The sequence below is a fragment of the Phocoena phocoena genome, chromosome X, assembly GCF_963924675.1.
Source record: "Phocoena phocoena chromosome X, mPhoPho1.1, whole genome shotgun sequence".
In the NCBI taxonomy this organism is placed as follows: domain Eukaryota; kingdom Metazoa; phylum Chordata; class Mammalia; order Artiodactyla; family Phocoenidae; genus Phocoena; species Phocoena phocoena.
This window is the reverse complement of record NC_089240.1, coordinates 44,447,540-44,455,921: the sequence shown is the minus strand read 5'-3', so window position 1 is coordinate 44,455,921 and position 8,382 is coordinate 44,447,540. Positions and strand designations below refer to the sequence as shown.

Genomic DNA, 8,382 nt, shown 5'->3' with positions numbered 1-8,382 from the left:
GAAACCATATACAAGACGAAAAGACAACCCTCAGAATGGGAGAAAATATTTGCAAATGAAGCAACTGACAAAGGATTAATCTCCAAAATTTACAAGCAGCTCATGCAGTTCAATATCAAAAAAACAACAACCCAATCTAAAACTGGGCAGAAGACCTAAATAGACATTTCTCCAAAGAAGACATACAGATTGCCAACAAACACATGAAAGGATGCTCAACATCACTAATCAACAGAGAAATGCAAATCAAAACTATAATGAGGTATCACCTCATACTGGTCAGAACGGCCAGCATCAAAATATCTACAAATGATAAATGCTGCAGAGTATGTGGAGAAAAGGGAACCCTCTTGCACTGTTGGTGGGAATGTAAATTGATACAGCCACTATGGAGAAAAGTATGGAGGTTCCTGAAAAAACTAAAAATAGAACTACCTTACGATCCAGCGATCCCACTACTGGGCATATACCCTGAGAAAACCATAATTCAAAAAGAGTCATGTACCACAATGTTCATTGCAGCTCTATTTACAACATCCAGGACATGGAAGCAACCTAAGTGTCCATCGACAGATGAATGGATAAAGAAGATGTGGCACATATATACAATGGAATATTCCTCAGCCATAAAAAGAAATGAAATAGAGTTATTTGTAGTGAGGTGGATGGACCTAGAGTCTGTCATACAGAGTGAAGTAAGTCAGAAAGAGAAAAACAAGTACCGTATGCTAACACATATATATGGAATCTAACAAAAAAATGGTTATGAAGAACCTATGGGCAGGACAGGAATAAAGATGCAGACGTAGAGAATGGACTTGAGGACATAGGGAGGGGGAAGGGTAAGCTGGGATGAAGTGAGAGAGTAGCATGGACTTATATATACTACCAAAAGTAAAAGAGATAGCTAGTGGGAAGCAGCCACATAGCACAGGGAGATCAGCTGGTGCTTTGTGACCACCTAGAGGGGTGGGATAGGGAGGGTGGGAGGGAGGGAGATGCAAGAGGGAAGAGATATGGGGACATATGTATATGTATAACTGGTTCACTTTGTTATAAAGCAGAAACTAACACACCATTGTAAAGCAATTATACTCCAATAAAGATACTCCAATAAAGATGTTTAAAAAAATAAAAGAACACCTGAACAAATTGTTGTATATTATACAATGGCTTACTACTCGGGAGTAAAAAGGAACAAGCTATTGATATGACCATGAATGAATTTCAAAATGATTATGCTGGTGAAAGAAGCCAGGCCAAAGAATGCGTATTTCATTGTTCCACTTATTTAAAAAATGTCAAAATTTCAAACTGATCTACAGTGACAGAAAGCTGATCAGTGGCTGTGGATGGTGGATAGAGAGGAGGGTGAACTACAGAAACGAACAATGTGGGCTTCCCTGGTGGCACAGTGGTTGGGAGTCTGCCTGCCAATTAGGGGACACGGGTTTGAGCCCTCGTCTGGGAAGATTCCACATGCTGCGGAGCAACAAAGCCCGTGTGCCACATCTACTGAGCCTGCGCTCTGGAGCCCGCAAGCCACAACTACTGAGCCCACGTGCCACAGCTACCAAAGCCTGCGTGCCTAGAGCCTGTGCTCTGCAACAAGAGAGGCCACTGCAATGAGAAATCTGTGCACCGCTACAAAGAGTAGCCCCCAGCTTGCCACAACCAGAGAAAGCCCTTGCCCGTGTGCAGCAACGGAGACCCAACGCAGCCAAAAATAAATAAATAAATTTATTTTTTTTAAAAAAACGAACAATGTGAGTGTATTCCTTGTTTTGCTCATGGTTTTCAGGTGTATACATACATCAGGATTTATCAAATCATAGGCTTTTTTTTGTGTGTGTGTGGTACACGGGCCTCTCACTGCTGTGCCCTCTCCTGTTGCGGAGCACAGGCTCAGGACGCACAGGCTCAGCGGCCATGGCTCACGGGCCCAGCCGCTCCGCAGCATGTGGGATCTTCCCGGACTGGGGCATGAACCCGTGACCCCTGCATCGGCAGGCAGACTCTCAACCACTGCGCCACCAGGGAAGCCCCAAATCATAGGCTTTAAATGCAGCTTATAGTATGTCAACTATATTCCAATATAGTTATTTTAAATAATCTAGGTTGTTATTATTTTGGTTTCTATTAGTTTATTCTCTTCACTTTTCATAATAAAAGGCTTAATATGCCATTATTTTAAAATTCATTTTTCATAGTATTAGTATTTTATCCAGAGAAAGCTTCCTTCTTTAACTACATCCCTCACGCCTAAGTTTGTCTCTGCCAGGTATGAGGTCCAGACTATTTTTCCTTGCCCACCTCCCAAACTTGTCACTAGAGGGAGGTCCTCCGTGGCCACCCACTCTCCTTACCCTTAACCTGCTCAGTCCAGTCCATTGCTCATGGAGCCCCCAGTTTGGACATTCCTGAAGTTCCCGCCACGATCCAGCGTTTTTTTCTGAAGGTCCTCTCGCGTGTCTTTCCGTCCCCTCTGCTGGTGATTGGACCAAAACCACGCAAGGGGTGGGTGCTCTGAAGCCCAAGCCTGCGCATTGTACTTCCAGTCCTTTGTTAATACCAGAAGCCCAGGAGCAAGAAGAACTAGTAGTTGGTCTTGGCAAGCGGCAGGTTATCTGGTGTGAGGAAGATGGAGAGTAAGAGTGCCAGGCATATGTCCTCACCTGCTGTTCTGCATCACCAGCTGTGCCTTTGTTGGGGGCTCCTGGGGAACAGATGGGGCCATTGTGGTGGGGATGCTGAGGAGGCCCCTGGGGCAGAGGGGAGAGGCTGGGGGCTCACCAAGAGGGGCAGGCAGGGCCTCCCTGCTGAGGATTTCTTTGTGCAGTTCCTCCGCCTGCTGGTACTTGTTCTGTTGCAGGTAGGCTGAGGCCTGTGGGGAGGGCATAGCCTGGGTGATCTTGGCTCAAATCTGGGAGCTTCCCAGGCCCCAGCACTGCACCCAGGCACATCCTTCCAGCCCCCGCAGGAAGAAGCCCAGGTTTACACCACACTCCAGGCCTCGGCCGACAGCAGGGTGGGCTTGGAGCCCAACCCCACCACTTCCCATAGAGTAGGTGACTTCCTGACTCAGAGCAGGAACCTGTTACCCACTCTACCTTGAGCCAGTGACACACGTCTCTGTGCCTCGGTTTCCTCATCTGCAAAATGGGGCAATGGGAGCACCTACCTCATAGGGCCCTTGAAGAAACGGACAGTACAGGCAAAGTCCTAAGAAGGGGGCTTAGCTCAATAAATGCTCTCATCTGCAAAAAAAAAAAAAAAAAAAAAAAAAGAGTGCCAGGCATAGTTGCTTGTGGTTTGGGACAACTTAAGCACAAGATTCTCTTTTAAAATCGTCTCAGGCCATGGGCAATGGTGTCTTTTACGTCTGGTCACCACCACCCCCCAAGCAGGCACTGTCTTCCAAACAGAATACCCCTTTCTTCCAGAAGTGCCAGCCGACTGCCAGTGGGACCTTAGCAGGCCATGGATAATTCAGGCCAGTAATCTCAGAAGGCAAATCTCTGATGCAGAGCCGAGGGTAGGCTGTCGAAGAGTAAAGGTGCAGCCCCTGCCAGATGCTGGAATATGACTTGGTGTGGGGCTGAGGAAAGTGGGGCAAGGGTTTACCAAAGGCAAAAGGAATTCTCTCTGGGGGGCATCCAGCACGTCATGTGGTCTACAGTCATGTGGAATCGTTACCCACATCGTGTCCAGACGCTCAGAAACTGCCCTCCTGAGTGCAAAAGTTCCAGCCACAGGACTCTCTAGCAGTCTTCCTCTTCTCCCTCCCAACATGGTGCAGAGATAAAGGGTCAAAGCTGAGGCTAGTCCCTCTTCAGCTTGCTTCACATAGTTTCAGTTTTCAGAGATACATACATAAGTCATTATGGTTGGGTCACTTCTGCAAAAGCCAGGTGGGGAGGCATAGAGCCACTCCTATTGTGTCTTCACCCAGGGGGTGTTTGTTCAGTATATAAGGCCAGTTCTAAGAGACAGACCTACTCAGGTTGTCTTCATCCATAATAGATGTGTAATACCAAATAAGTGAAAATGTATTAGATATAATGATACTCAATGAGAAGTATCAGGGTAATATTAGTCTAAAAATAAGTAATGTTTCCTCCTCTTCCATTTTCTGGAAGGCATTATGTAAAATTGGTATTATTTTCTGAATGTTGGGTAAATTCTTCAGTGAAACCATCTGAACCTGGAGATTTATTTTTTGTGAGCTTTTTTCTATTAAAATTTTTTTTCCCTCTAGTTTGATGGAAATACAATTAATATACAGCACTGTATAAGTTTAAGATGTACAGTATAATGATTTGACTTACATACTTCATGAAATGATTACCCCAATAAGTTTAGTGAACATCCATTATCTCATACAGATACAAAATAAAAGAAAAGGAAAAAAAAATTTGTATTTGTGAAGAGAACTCAAGATTTGCTCTCTTAACAACTTTCACATATAACATACAGCAATGATAATTATATTTATCATGCTGTACACTACCTCCCTAGTACTTATTTACCTTATAACTGAAAAATATGGAATGCTTCATGAATCTGTATGTTATCCTTGTGCAGGGGCCATGCTAATCTTCTCTGTATCACTGAAATGAGCACTGTTGATCTTCCTTTTATTAGGTTGTCAGAGCTTTTTATATATTCTAGTTACAAGTCATTTGTTGGGTATGTGTTTTGCAAATTATTTTTTCCCAGGTTCTCACTTACCTCTTCATTTTCTTAACAGTGTCTTTGAAAGAGCAAAATGTTTTAATTTTGAAGTTCAATTTATTTATTTTTTTCTTTTGTAGTTTGTTTTTTGGTGCTGTAATCAAGAAATTTTTGTGAAATCCAAGGTCACTAAGATTTTCTCCTTTTTTTTAGAAGTTTTATAATCTTAGTTCTTTTAAAATTTTTTAATTGAAGCATAGTTGCTGTACAACATTATATGTTACAGGTGTATAATATACTGACTTTGGGGGTATGATACCAAAAGTGCAAGCAAGAAAATAAAAAATATACAAGTGGATCTACATCAAAATAAAAAGCTTCTGCTCAGCATAAGAAACAATTGACAGAATAAAGAGGCAAGCTGTGAAATGGGAGAAAATATTTGCAAACCAAAAAGATAAGGGTTTTATATCTAAAATGTATAAGGAACTCATACAACTCAATAGCAAAAAAGCAAATAATGTAATTTGTAAATGGGCAGAGGACCTGAATAGACATTGTTTTTCCCAAAGAGGACATACAAATGGCCAACAGGCACATGAACAGATGTTCAACATCACTAATTATTAAGGAAATGCAAATCAAAGCTACAATGAGATGTCACCTTCCACCTGTTAGAATGGCTATCATCAAGATGACAAGAGAGGGGGGACCTTGAAGATGGCGGAAGAGTAAGACGCGGAGATCGCCTTCCTCCCCACGGATACACCAGAAATGCATCCACACGTGGAACAACTCCTACAGAACTCCTACTGAAGGCTGGCAGAAGACCTCAGACCTCCCAAAAGGCAAGAAACTCCCCACGTAACTGGGTAGGGCAAAAGAAAAAAACAGAGACAAAAGAATAGGGACGGCACCTGCACCAGTGGGAGGGAGCTGTGAAGGAGGAAAAGTTTCCACACACTAGGAAGCCCCTCCGCGGGCGGAGACTGCGGGAGGCAGAGGGGGGAGTTTCGGGACCGCGGAGTAGTGCACAGCGACGGGTGCGGAGGGCAAAGCGGGGAGATTCCTGCACAGACGATCGGTGCCGACCAGCACTCACCAACCCGAGAGGCTTGCTGCTCACCCACTGGGGCGGGCGGGGCTGCGAGCTGAGGCTCGGGTTTTGGTTTTGGACGGAGCTCAGGGAGAGGACTGGGGTTGGCGGCTTGAACATAGCCTGAAGGGGTTAGTGCACCACGACTGGCCGGGAGGGAGTTCGGGGAAAAGCCTGCACCGGCCGAAGAGGCAAGAGACTTTTTCTTCCCTCTTTGTTTCCTGGTGCGCGAGGAGAGGGGTTTAAGAGCGCTGCTTAAAGGAACTCCAGAGACGGGCGCGAGCCGCGGCTAAAACCGCGGACCCCAGAGACGGGCGGGAGACGCTGGGGCTGCTGCTGCCGCCACCAAGGGGCCTGTGTGCGAGCACAGGTCACTCTCCACACCCCTCTTCCGCGGAGCCTGTGAAGCCCGCCACTGCCAGGTTCCCGGGATCCAGGGACAACTTCCCCGGGACAGCGCACGGCGGGCCTCGGGCTGGTGCAACGTCACGCCGGCCTCTGCCGCAACGTCACGCTGCCTCTGCCGCCGCAGGCCGGCCCCGCACGCAGTGCCCCTCCTTCCCCCATCCCCCAACCCCCGGCCTGAGTGAGCCGGAGGCCCCGAATCAGCAGCTCCTTTAACCCCGTCCTGTCTGAGCGAAAAAACAGACGCCCTCCAGCGACCTACACGCAGAGGCAGGGCCAAATCCAAAGCTGAGCTCCTGTGAGCTGTGAGAACAAAGAAGAGAAAGGGAAATCTCTCCCAGCAGCCACAGAAGCAGCGGATTAAAGCTCCACAATCAACTTGATATACCCTGCATCTGTGGAATACCTGAATAGACAAGGAATGATCCCAAATTGAAGAGGGGGAATTTAGGAGCGAGATCTATGATTTTTTTCCCTTTTCCTCTTTTTGTGAATGTGTACGTGTATGCTTCTGTGTGACATCTAGTCTGTATACTCTAGCTTCCACCATTTGTCCTAGGGCTCTAGCCGTCCATGACTTTTTTTTAAAAAATTCTTTTTCTTAATAATTAAGTTTAATTATTAAGAACCTTCGTTCTTTCTTTCTTTCCTTCCTTCCCTCCCTCCTTTAGACAACGAATCACCCCAAATTAAGGAGGTGGTCTCAGGGAGCAGGATTTATGATTTTTCCCCCTTTACCTCTTTTTGTGAAGGTGTATGTGTATGCTTCTGTGTAAGATTTTCTCTGTATAGCTTTGCTTCCAACATTTGTCCTAAGGTTCTATCCGTCCCTTTTTTTTTTTTTCTAAATATTTTTTAATTCAATAACTATATTATACTTTATTTTATTTTTACTGTATCATCTTTCTTTCTGTCTTTTTTTCCTTCTTTCCCTCCTTCCTTCCTTCCTCCCTCCCTCCCTCCCTCCTTTCTTTCCTTCTTTGATTCTTTCTTCCTTCCTTCCTTTCCTCCTTTCCCTCTTTCTTTACTCATACTTCTACTAATTCTCCCTACTTTTTCTCCCTTTTATTCTGAGCTGTGTGGATGAAAGGCTCTTGGTGCTCCAGCCAGGAGTCAGGGCTCTGCCTCTGAGGTAGGAGAGCCAACTTCAGGACACTGGTCAACAAGAGACCTCCCAGCTCCACATAATATTAAACAGTGGAAATATCCCAGAGACCTCCATCTTAACACCAGCACCCAGCTTCACTCAACGACCAGCAAGCCACAGTGCTGGACAACCTATGCCAAACAACTAGCAAAACAGGAACACAACCCCACCCATTAGCAGAGAGGCTGCCTAAAATCATAATAAGGCCACAGACACCCCAAAACACACCACCAGACGTGAACCTGCCCACTAGAGAGACAAGATCCAGCCTCATCCAGCACAACACAGGCACTAGTCCCCTCCACCAGGAAGCCTACACAACCCACTGAAACAACCTTAGCCACTGGAGACAGACATCAAAAACAACGGGAACTACGAACCTGCAGCCTGCAAAAAGGAGACCCCAAACACAGTAAGATAAGCAAAATGAGAAGACAGAAAAACACACAGCAGATGAAGGAGCAAGATAAAAACCCACCAGACCTAACAAATGAAGAGGAAATAGGCAATCTACCTGAAAAAGAATTCAGAATAATGATAGTAAGGATGATCCGAAATCTTGGAAGTAGAATGGACAAAATGCAAGAAACAGTTAACAAGGACCTACAAGAACTAAAGATGAAACAAGCAACGATGAACAATGCAATAAATGAAATTAAAATCACTCTAGATAGGATCAATAGCAGAATAACTGAGGCAGAAGAACGGATAAGTGACCTGGAAGATAAAGTAGTGGAAATAACTACTGCAGAGCAGAATAAAGAAAAAAGAATGAAAAGAACTGAGGACAGTCTCAGAGACCTCTGGGACAACATGAAACGCACCAACATTCGAATTATAGGGGTTCCAGAAGAAGAAGAAAGAAAGAAAGGGACTGAGAAAATATTTGAAGAGATTATAGTTGAAAACTTCCCTAATATGGGAAAGGAAATAGTTAATCAAGTCCAGGAAGCACAGAGGGTCCCATACAGGATAAATACAAGGAGAAACACGCCAAGACACATATTAATCAAACTGTCAAAAATTAAATACAAAGAAAGCATATTAAAAGCAGCAAGGG

At 44.9% G+C, this 8,382-nt stretch overlaps 1 pseudogene; it reads right to left on the bottom strand.

Moving 5' to 3' along the window:
* Positions 1-4,539: 4,539 nt before the first annotated feature.
* LOC136143129 (U6 spliceosomal RNA) lies at positions 4,540-4,631 on the bottom strand (annotated as a pseudogene).
* Between the last annotated feature and the right edge of the window lie 3,751 nt (positions 4,632-8,382).